This window comes from Mastomys coucha, unplaced genomic scaffold, assembly GCF_008632895.1.
Source record: "Mastomys coucha isolate ucsf_1 unplaced genomic scaffold, UCSF_Mcou_1 pScaffold20, whole genome shotgun sequence".
NCBI classification, from domain to species: domain Eukaryota; kingdom Metazoa; phylum Chordata; class Mammalia; order Rodentia; family Muridae; genus Mastomys; species Mastomys coucha.
The window spans coordinates 120,950,585-120,962,501 of record NW_022196903.1 but is presented as its reverse complement, the minus strand read 5'-3'; the positions used below and the strand labels follow the sequence as shown (position 1 = coordinate 120,962,501).

General features: G+C 51.2%; 1 protein-coding gene across 9 annotated transcripts in view; it reads left to right on the top strand.

Moving 5' to 3' along the window:
* The window catches only part of Tspan9 (tetraspanin 9), a 183,063-nt gene that overhangs the window by 123,226 nt on the left and 47,920 nt on the right, over positions 1-11,917 (top strand). The gene's annotated exons all lie outside the window — the stretch shown is intronic.

Here is an 11,917-nt window from a genome sequence, read left to right as displayed (position 1 = left end):
CCCCCCCCCCCCCCCCCCCCCGTGCAGATTCTAGGGATTGCACTCAGGTCATCTGCCTCAGCAGCAATTGACTGACTTTACCATTGTCAGCACCATTGTCGGTCAGGTCTTCCTCTGCTCTTCAGAGCTCTGCTTCTGGCCTCTTCTGACTTTATCATAAGGAACATGGGCGTGGGGAGAGAGCCTTGAGCGGACGGACGGACGTGGGATTACAGGCTCTGCCTTTGCTTCCCAGTGAGGATCTGTGACTTCAGTCTCTTGTGTGTGAGATGAAACTCAAACCTTAGTCCTTGCCTGCCAACCTGGGAGAACTGTGGGGAGGTTACATCGGAGGGATGTTCATGAAGGTTCCTTGAACTCCACAAAGGACTTTGCTAATTAACCGAGGAGCGGGATTTTGTTGTCCGGCCTCCTGTGCCATGTCTGGCATCACCTTTCTTTCTTACTACTTCTGAGGTGGGCACAGAGCTGGCAGAGTTTGTTCCATGGGGCATTTCTCTGCCCGGCTATCAGTGAAAGCCTGTGATGGGCTGGCTGAGTTATGAGTGTGACTCCTGTTGTTACTGCCTTCAGAGCTTGGCAGCTTGTCACTCAAAGGCCAGCGTTTGAGAGCTGATGGATAGGAAGGTGTTCCAGTTCGTTTCTGTTGCTGTGATAAGACACTGACCAGAATCACCTTGGGGAGGGAAGGGTTTATTTGGCTTATGCTTCCAGGCCACTGTCCATCATTGAGGGAAGTCAGGTCAGGAGTAAAACAGAGACCATGTTACTTACTGGCTTATGATAGGCCAGCTTTCTTACACAGCCCCGCCCCGCATCAATCATCAATTAAGACAACCTCTCCCAGATATGGTCAAAGGCCGATCTGATCTGGGCAATTCCTCCCTTGAGGCTCGTTTTTTTTTTTTTTTTTCCCAGGTGACTCTAGATGGTGTCAGGCTGGCAATAAAAAAACCAACCAGCACAAAAGGAATTTGTTTTATTTAAGGACTGATATCTTGGGAGACGGCGGGGCTATGCCCTCATTGGTTCATCTCTGAGGGTCTCAGGGTACTGAGCACCAAGATAAACTAGCTGCATTCAAAGCAAGGTATCAACCATCCAGGGTGTGTGTTTCTTTATTTCTATTTTGTTGGAACATCATGATTTACCTTGACCTCCTACAGCAGGTCTCATATTTTCCGAAAACAGATCTATTACTTTTCTGCAAATTCGAGCCTCGCAGCCATTTGTATGTTTTGTGTTGGTTGATAAACAGAACTGCAGACTAAGGGAAAGCATTACAAAGGCCACCAGATGTTCCAGGTTCTGTAAATCCTTAAAGGGAGATTGTTTAGCAGTTAGCAACTTAATCAGGTGAGAATTCACTTTAGAGTTTCAAAAGCAAAGCAAAAGGGAGCCAAGTGAAAAGGGAGTTTGTCCTCCTGGTCACCCCCGTCAAAGGGTCAACCACCATTTAACAGTATTTGTGGGAGCCATAATGTTTGATACCTCTGGGAGTCTCTTCCTTCCCCATCACTTCCAGCTTCCCTAAGTAGAGTACTCTCTCTGAGGGGAGTGAGCGAGCCACGGAGGTGCAGATCCTCCCCAGTCTGGTTGGTGTATTCAGGCATGTTCCTCCTGGCTGAGGCTTTACTAGACAGCCGTGGGGAACCCCCATGTTTCCAGGGCCTGGTCTCCATTCCTTCCTGGACAGGGAAGTGACTTCCGTCAGTGGCCAGGGTCTTTCTGCCCCAACTGCAGCCCTAGGGCTGATCATCCAACCCTGATAGCTGCTGCTTTGATTGACAGGCAGGCGCTGGAGCAAATTTGCCAACTTAGGTTTATCTGCCCTGAGGGGGATATTGGAGCCGGGCAGATTTCCGCCTTAACCATGTGATGTGGCAGTAGGTTCTATAAGCTGGAATTCATCAGGATTCTCACTTGCCCCTGTCGCTATGGATCTCTTCTGTGTCCCTCAGACCATCCACCCTGGGCGCTCATCAGTCAGACTGATGGTAGGGAGACTTTATGGAACCATTGCTGTCCAGAAGGGGTTGCGGGGGAGCCTTTCTTGCTTCAATCCTCCCCACTTACGGGTTTCAGGGCTGCCAGTTCTCCTTGCGGAATTTCCTTGGGATAAACAATCTTATTTGGCTTTTAGGGACCTGAATTACAGAGAGGGAAAGGGACATTTCCGATTTCCAGGTCACAGTACATCAGCGTCTGCTTGTCTAGAATGGTTGCAGGTTCCAGGATCACTGTGGTGCTCGCAGAAGATGGCTGAGGTAGTAACCATGGGTTTCTGGCTTCTAGAACGAGCCAGGAAGGTTCCTAAGGGTTGAGCTGCTACCCCTTCCTTCTTTCCAAGAAAGATTTAGGGGTTGGTGAGTGCCGTCAAGAGCCCCACAGATGGGAGTCTGTCCCCAGGCCTTGACCTTAGTCAGTCATAGGTTTCCTTTGTGGAGGGCCAGGCCAGCTTCCAGTGGGCAGAAGCGGAGCTCTCTGAAGGCCTCTGCATTGTGTGGGGAAGGGCTGGCAGGGGAGGGAGGGGCCTGGAGTGCTGGGTGAAGCCCTTCTCTGGGTAACCTTGCTGGTTGGTTATTTGTGGTGTATCCTTATCTCTTCCTACCATTCTTTAAGTTTTACCATTACTGTGTGGATTAGTTATTTTCTATTGCTGTGATAGAACACAGCGGCCAAGGCAGCTTATAGAAGAAAGGGTTTGGGTTTGTAGTTCCGGAGGTTTAGAGTCCGTGGCAGGCAGGCAGCAGGACCAGGAAGCTGAGAGCTCACAAACATGAGGGATGAGGGGTAGGGTAAAGAAAGAAGGAAGGAGGGAGGGAGGGAGGGGCAAAGGAATGACAGATACACTAGATTCTAAACTCTCAAATCCCACACCTAGTCACAGATTCCCCCTGCCCGTGAGGCCGAACCACTTCTCCAACTGGGGAACCCAATATTCAAATGCCCAACACTGAGGCATTTGTCATTCAAACCACCACACTGTGAAACTGTGTGTGTGTGTGTGTGTGTGTGTGTGTGTGTGTGTATGATGAGTGTGTGAATGCCTGTGTGCACACTCCATGGAGGGCAGACCTAGCTCTGCAGGGCTGCCTCCTTTCCTCCGCTCAGCTCAGGCCTTCGCAGCAAGCGCTGTTGCCTGCTGAGCCCCCACACTTTCCTTTCTCATTTTCGTGTCCCGTACTTTAGTATTTCTGTCGTGCCTTGGCCTTCTGTCTTTCGCACTGTAAACCCAGTCAACCGCTTTTCCTCGTAAAGTCAGCCTACTTGAGGGATTTTGTTACAGTAACGGAAAGAGGGACTGACGGGGCTCTTAATTCTTTCACAGATTTATTTTTAATTGTGAGTGCGTGTTGCATGTGGGTTTGGGTACACGAGTGCAGGTGGAAGCCACAGGTATCCGATCCCCCTGGAGCTGAAGTTACACAGTTGTGAGCTCCCCAGTGTGGGTACTGAGAACCAAACTCGGGTCCTTTATAAGAGCAGGGCCTCCTTTAACCACGGACACATTTCCTCTGGCCCCATAAAGAGCCTTGACTTTATCATCTGTAAAGATTGGCTGATACAGATTGGTACTCTCTAGGCTAGTCTGAGGGATAACTGAAGTGCTTTGGGAAGAGGCTTGACTCAGTGGCCCCTGGCAGACGTGTTGGGTCCTGGGTTTTTCAGATGATAGGTGGCATGGCCCGGCTCCCTGGCAGGACCTCATTGGGAACATACATTCAGACTTAGGTGTGGGTACCTGCTTTCTGCTCCCAACCTCCGCTTCCTCAGCTGGGCTTCTCTCGGGCGGGAAGGACTAGGACATCAGGCTCCCTCATCTTCCTTCAGGCCAGGCAGTGGGACAGGAGATGGATGAGGGGTGATCTGGGAGGTCACAGCCTGTGACAAAGACACCATGATGAAGAGAAAAGAAAGGTCAAATGTGTGGTGTTGTGTGCTTTTTCTCCTTGGGCCTGTGTGTTTACGATAGGTTGAGCCTTCCTTGCTGAGATCTCTTGAGGAGACCCACGGCGAGCCACACTTCCGGGCCCCTGGCCAGGGTGAGTGAGACTGTGAAGAGCCCTGGCTTCTCTACCTGGACTTTTAAGGTCATCGTATGGAATGCCTGGCTCCTGCTCTGGCCTTGTCAGAGATGGGAGTAGAAGGCAAAGGCAAGACCTGGGGACAGAAAGTGGGGAGGGGTGCAGGGAAGGGAGAGGGTAAAGTCAGGAGCGGAAGGGACAAGGCCAAAGGCTGAGCTCATGGGGTGGCCATTGTGGCAGCTGCCTTAGGTAGCTGGCAGTGGTGCTGAGCCTGCCAGGTTGGTGCCTTAGGCCCCTCACAGTCCTGCCTGTGGTGATTGAGACATCACCAGCTGTTGTGTTCACAGCTCTGCTGCGAATAACAGATGCATCTGGCTGGAATCTGGGTCATTAAAAAAATACCCTGATATTTCTCTTCCTCCTTCGCCCTCCCCCTTAAGTCCAGACCATGGCCTGGAGCTGGAGCCCCCAGAAGAAGGAGGTCAGGAGGTGTAGGGAGCCTGGTGGGCCTGTTGGCTGTCAAGGCCATTCAGTTAGCCAGATGGCTATTCTTGCTGGATGTCTGGTTGTTGCTGTGTCTGTGGTGTTGTGCAGTGAAGGCTTTAATGAAGGGAGGTGTGCCAAGGCTCTTCCCTCCTTCTGTGTGGTAAGGAGGCTGGACACTGTGGCATCCGAGACAGCATCCATGAGGATGGGCAGCTGTGTAGCACATTTGGCTCCTACCACCAATGGTTGTGATAGAGCAGGGGTACAGAGCCTCCCGAGGTTCTGTTCCCTCCTGTGAGCAGTGACGATGGTGTATCGCTTTCCTGTGGGCTGTGAGCGGCCATGCAGGAAATGTTCCAGCCTGGCACTTTACAATGGGTAGCTGTTTCATTTGTCACTGTGATGAGTTTGTCCCTGTTGAATGTACCTTGTAAGGGAGCTGTTTGCAATTGGCCACTGTGCCATCTCCACTCAGCTACCATATTCATTGTATTGTGCTGTACATGTATGTGTTGGTTGCTTATCTGAGACCAGACTGGTGGATAGAGGATGCTACTTAGGGGAAACTGAATCAGGCTGAGCTGGCAGCTTTCTAATGCTGTGATCCTGTGAAGACTCTAGAGATCTGTTTGTATATTTTTCTCTGGGCCTTGAGGATAAGCAGGGAGGAGTGGAAGGACAATGGATGGACTGGTAAAGAAGGGAATAGATAAGTATGAACACTGAAAGGGACTCAGCAGCCACCACCAAGGAATTTGTCTGCATGGACCCTTCTCTAAGTGGGTTAGCCATGCTAACCTTCTAATATTCCTCACGACCTTATTTCCCGTTTTTGCACCAGCCTGAGAACAGATTCATCTATCCATCCATCACTCACCCACTTACACCCCCACATACTGGTCCATCTACCCAACCATCCATCCATCTACCTATACATCCATTCATCAATCCATCCATCCATCTACCCATCTGTCCATCCTCCATCCATCCATCCATCCATCCATCCATCCATCCATCCACCCACCCACCCACCCATGCATCTATTCATTCATCCATCTGTTTACCCACCCATCTACCTATCCATCCATCCATCCATTCATCCATCCACCCACCCACCCACCTATGCATCTGTCCATTCATCCATTTACCCACCCATCTAACTATCCATCCATCCATCCATCCATCCATCCATCCATCCATCTATCCATCCATCCACCCACCCACCCACCCATGCATCTGTCCATCCATCCATTTACCCACCCATCTACCTATCCATCCATCCATCCACCCACCCACCCACCTATGCATCTGTCCATTCATCCATTTACCCACCCATCTAACTATCCATCCATCCATCCATCCATCCATCCATCCACCCACCCACCCACCTACCTATGCATCTGTCCATTCATCCATTTACCCACCCATCTAACTATCCATCCATCCATCCATCTATCCCTCCATCCATTCACCCACCCACTCATCCATCTGCACATTCATCTATCCCCCTACCTATCCATCCATCCATCCATCCATCCATCCATCCATCCACCCACCCACCCATGCATCTGTCCATCCATCCATCTGTTTATCTACCCATCTACCTATTCATCCATCCATCCCCCCACCTACTCATCCATCTGCCCATCCATCCATCCCCCTACCTATCCATTCATCTATCCATCCATCCATCCATCCATCCACCCATTCATGCATCTATCCATCCATGCATCTATCCACCTGCCCACCCACCTATCCAGTCACCCATTAGTCATTCCTTATATACCTACTTATATTAGAAAAGATAAACCAAGTCTACAGCAGCCCTTAGCCTGTCATGGCTGCTCTGCCTTCATACAGTCAGGATGTTTTGTGTTGAATGTACTATTATAGATATCTGAACACTAATCAAAGCTTTCTTCTTGACGTCATAAGACTTACTGTTCAAGGGTAATTGAGCAAAAACACATTGGAAAGGTGATGATGGCTGCCTGGGGTGTTCTGCTGTGGACACATTGCTCCTGAGCCAGGCAGAATTCTATGCTGTCTTTTCCTGAAAATTCCCCCAAATAAACATCTGTTGGACTTTAAATGTGTTCAGGGGCAGTGCTGAGCTTAGCCTTGCCAGGACACAGCAGGGAACCTCATAGCACAGCAGCCTGGGAGGGGTGTGTGAGTGGTGGTCTCCACTTCCTATGCACAGGGCTCTGTCCCGTTTGGTATGGCCTGGTGGGTCCTGCGGCATCCAGGGTGGATGGGCACAGGTCCTAGGTGTCCAGAGTTGGGAGCAGCCACGGGCAGGTTGTCAGGCTGCATCCTGACACTGGCAGAGGACTGTGGGTACTTCCAGGGCCATTCACCAATTCAGACCCAGACCCTGGGCCTTCCCAGTGTCAGGCCAGTTGACCATCCTTACTCCAGGAGAATATTTCTAGATGAGCTCACAGGGATCCTGACCCTTAACCTCAGTCTGTTCCTAAAGCAATAGCCTCTCTGGAGCTTATGGCTACTGAGAGATACTGATGGCACTGTGATGGGAAAGCAGTGGGTACCTCCCTCTGTGTCCTGGCTCTTCCCATGAGCGTGCCTGATGCAAGGACCATTTCCATGTCCCCGGCTGAATGTGTCCCCCAAGGCAGTGTGCACAGTCTGAACTGAATCATGCTAGAATTGGGGAGCTGCCTGGGCTGCCCGAGGAGGGCTGCCACTCAGAGCCTGGGATAGCCCATCTGGAGCCTGGACCAGTGTGTGATGTGTGCATGTAAGCATGAGCCAGAGTCTGGATCAGAAGCTGGGTTTCAGTAGACCTGGCCTCCCCAAGTCCTTGTTTTCCCCATGATTTGGCTTTCTCCTTAAATCTTACCTGGTGCAAGGACACTGGACTAGCTGATCTCTCTTCACTGCCTCAATGCAAGATTTATGCTTCAGGGATGCTCAGGGTCTCAGTCACATCTCTGACTATATAGATGTCCCTGGTACCCAGACATAGGGGTAGAATGTGAGCAGGTTACAAGCTGCAGGGGCCCGATGCCCTGGATGCCCTCCCTTGTCTATTAACTCTCCATTAACATGCGGCAGTGGCGTTGCTGCTAACAGTTTGATTTATGTCACTGAAGGTTTTGCTTACAAATTAGAAGCTGCTATTGTGCTAAGTCGGCTTTCAAATCGATGCAGAGTAATTGCAGTACATGGGTAGATGGGCGACATTAACATGGGGAGTGTGTTATCATCGTCATCCTTGGGACAAATATGACCAGTTACAGTGAAACTCCATCCCCGACTGAGCTAATCTGAACAGAGCCCACCGTCAAGGATGCCAGCCTCCAATGGAGATTGTCAGAGATGTTCCTGTCAGGAGCGAGGTGGGGTGGGGAGCCGTCATATCGTAGCCACGTAGAGATGGAGAGCAAGGACCACATCTGCTTTGGGGTCCTGTTCTGATCCTGGCTCCTGAGTTTTTTGTGTTTTCAAGTAGATGGTTGTATTCAGGCTTTGGTCCCAGATCGACTGCAAGAGCCACCATGTAGTACTGTGGTAGCTAGCCATACCTATGTGTCTTCTCACCTTCTATGCCTTCCACCCAGGTACGGTACCTAGCAAGAGGTCCGTTAACACTGGAGGGTTGATCCAGCGGGGCAGTGACAGCAGCAATAGCTTGTTAGAACGAATAGCCCTAAGGCCTGACTTCCTGATGGCTCTTAGTCCTCTCCATACTTGGAGTCACTTGGTAGATTTCAGACAAAATGTCGATGCTGGGGCTCAGTCTTTAGATCTTCTGGTTTAATTGGGGTGAATGCGAGGTAGCCAGGGAACTTACAAGCTCCCTAGGGACTTGCCTATAGCCAGGTTTTAGCTGCCTGGCCTGTTTGTGTTCAGGTAGACTTGAGCTAATGATCTCAGAAAAAAAAAATTCTCCCAAATGATAGGCAGAAAGTTCTTCCTTCTGTCTAACTGTAATCTCCAACTTATTTTTACTCTTGTTAGCTGGAAAGTGGGTAGCTGGCTGCTGTACCTTTGTGTGTGGGTGTCAAAAAGCAAGGTCCTGGTCAGGATAGCCAGTTTCCCTTGGGACTCAGGGACTCCCATCCAAGGGCCTGTGAGACTTTCTGTCAGGCACGGACTGAGTACCGACCATGCTCTGGGTGCTAGCATAAGCACCGTTACCAGCTGCTGACAGTAGCCACGGCTCTTAAAACCTGGGGAATGTCCGAGGTGAACACAGCAGGAGCCATGGTGTGTGTCTCTGTATCTTCACTTGGGTGGGAGCTTCAGTCCAGAAGCTGAGGGAGACAAGATGGAGAGATTATAGCAGGGATGCTGCAGAGGCAGAGTTAGAACACAGGCCCATTCCGAAGTCAGGGATGAGCAGGGAAGCTGCGGGCAGATGCCCCTCGAAGCTGCCAGCACACTCACATGGAGAAGTATCACCACGCTAGGATGACTGTGTGATGGGCTCGGGGAATGACAGCTGTCGGGTCTGCTTTGACGTCAGCACCGGCCTCTGACAGACTTCCCAGTTCTGTCGGCTTCGCTTCAGTGGCGTGTTTCCTGCCTGGGGAAGCAGGTCTGCTTTCTACACACCAGCCCACCCTGGGGGGCAGGGTGCTGGAGGAGCAGAGCTACTGCCGAGGTTCTGTGGTACGATGCTCATCCCTGCGGCAGTCAAAACTTCATTGTTCATTAATTGGCTAATTCACCAGTTCCTTTGCTACCTTTGTGCCAAGTTCCATACTGAGTCCAGAAGTACTCAGAGGGTCATCGCCCCTGTGCTAGAGAACTTCTGTCATCCTTACATGGTAGGCTCAAACTGTGCTGGGAAGGAGCAGAGGAGGCAGAGGAGCCCCCAGGAGGATGCGCAGTCTCGAGCTGGGACCTCTGTGATGCTTTTACCCAACAGAGAAAGAAGGTAGAGGTGAGTGAGGGCTTAAGGCCAGGACTGTGTTTTCTCTGCTCCCCCTCAGCATCTTAACATTTTCCAGGCCCACAGGAAGGCTGGCAGCTAGGAGGAGGGCAGCCGAGAGGGTGGGAGGATTCCCTGTCATATGTGTGTACATAGGAGGATCCTATTCCAACAGTACTTCCTTAGTAATGAGCTTAGAGAGATCAGGGACCCAGGGAGGCTGTGTGTGTGTGTGTGTGTGTCTGTGTGCGTGCACACACATGCGTGCATGTGTTGGTCTGGCTGGGGGTAGTTTTCAGGTGGCTGCCAAGTGAGGCTAGTCCTGTGGGTTGTTGGCCCTTGGCCGCATCCTCAAGGGAAGAGGATGAGCACATCCCATGTGTGTGACTGACTCATTCCTGCTTGTTCCGGAGCTCAGAAGAAACGCCAAGCAGGCCCTCACTGCTCTCCTCTTCTATCCCTCCCCTCCCCTTCTCCTACTCCCTGTCCTTGGGAGCCAAGAGCTCAAAGACAGGGACCAGCCGTCATCCCAAGGCTAAGAGAGGCAGGAGAGATTTTTTTCTTCTTCTCTGTCTAAATAGATAAAACGGTCTGGTAAAGGTCTGTGACCAGGGCCAGTCCTTAGTTCAGGGTTACCAGGCTGAATTCTCAGGATAGGTGCACAGATGCCTGTCAGCTGGAAGCAGGGGCAGACTTCTCTCCTCACCCTGCTCCAGGCTATGGTGTGCTGTACTGGGGCCTCTGTACACGGGTAGTAAGTACCACAGTGGGCCAATCTGAGTGATTGTTTAGTACTGAAAAATTAAATGTGGGAGCCGAAGCCAACAGCAGTTTCCACTAACACAGGGAGACTCAGAGCCACCGAACAGCTTTACAAGTCATCTGCCACACACGTGTCCCCGGCTGAATGTGTCCCCCAAGGCAGTGTGCACAGTCTGAACTGAATCATGCTAGAATTGGGGAGCTGCCTGGGCTGCCCGAGGAGGGCTGCCACTCAGAGCCTGGGATAGCCCATCTGGAGCCTGGACCAGTGTGTGATGTGTGCATGTAGGCTTCAGCAACTCCAAAGTCCTACGTGTGAAGGGACAGAGCTCTGTGAGCAGGAAACTTCCAGATCAGGATGACATTTGCATAGAGTGCCTGGGGAAACGGCAGTTAACGTCCTCAGCTGTGCTAGGGGCTGCCGGGAGCCATGTGCAGAGCCAGACTGGTGTTTGTTCGCACTGCAGGCTGGTGTGCACATACCTTCTTTTGCCTGTCTTCATGCCTCCTTGCTCTCCCTCACCCCTTGTTGCAACTGGGCCATGGCTGACCTGCATAGGGCACGGGACTGGGGTGTTTACTTGCAGCTGGGGCCAGGCACCCTTGGAAGGTTAGTGAAAAGGGAGGAGGAATGAAAAGGCTCCCTTTGGAGCCACCAGCACTCGAGGGGTACTTCTGGTTTAGAAAACAATTTTATCTGCATGTCCCATTTGATCCCTTAAGAACATGGCAAAGACAGCTAATATTTATTGAGGAATTACTGTGATCCATCACATAGCCTACCTTAGGGCATACCCTCAAGTGCTGTGGGCATAGGGATCAGTGAAGGATGAGGCTGGGGAATCGCCTTAAACTTCCTGACTGCCTTGGCCCTTGGGCACAGTCTCCGAACTGCTTTATATTTGGGGCAGCCTTCTCCTGGTCTTGAACTTTGGATCCTGGGGATCAGGGAGAGCACCCATAGGTGCTTCTGCTCATGTTTTGGCTTCACAATTAGCTTTCCCCAGCAATTCTCCTGGATACCCTTTGCTCTTTTTTTTTCCCCTCTGATGGTCAAACTCCTTCCCCTGTCTCTGGCTGTATGATCTGGGTTCTCCTGGCTGTTAGCTTTCCCCAGGCCCTGGGTCCAGAGGAGCTGGGCTGAGGTGCTTGGTGAGGTTCTCAGAGCTGTAACTCTGAGATATGTTCCTGTCAGGTGATGCTGGACTCAGGGCTAGAAGAGGTTAGACAGCAGGCTTGGAGGGGTGCCGCATGCTTATGGCTACAGGTGAAACCTCTGGTGGCCTCAGCTCACCTAGCAGGTACCTCTGGACACAGGTGTTAGTTACTGCATTCATTGCTATGACAGAGCCATCTGTAGGCCAGCTACCCTGAGCTAGGTGAATCTGCCTCTTGTGTCTCAGGAACAGCCAGGGCTTGGTCCCCAAGCTGGAGGCAAAGACGGAGTAGTGATCTTCTGATTTCTTGGAACTCCTTGCTACCTGTTGCTCTGTATGCTTGTTTGGGCATGGCTTGGCTGTACAAGTCATGGGCATCCCAGTTATCTAATATGAGGATGGGTGGCTTTTTTTTTTTCCCCACTAGGGTCAGACTTTGCTGGCGAAAGCAGCTGAAAAGCTGTGGATTCCTGAGGCTTGATTCTGATGACCAGCTTTTTCTTACTCTGTGGGAAACCTCCTTTGTTCTTTTCTAACTAGCTCTTTCTTCCTCCTCTTAGTCCTCTCTTTCTCCTCCCCCCCTC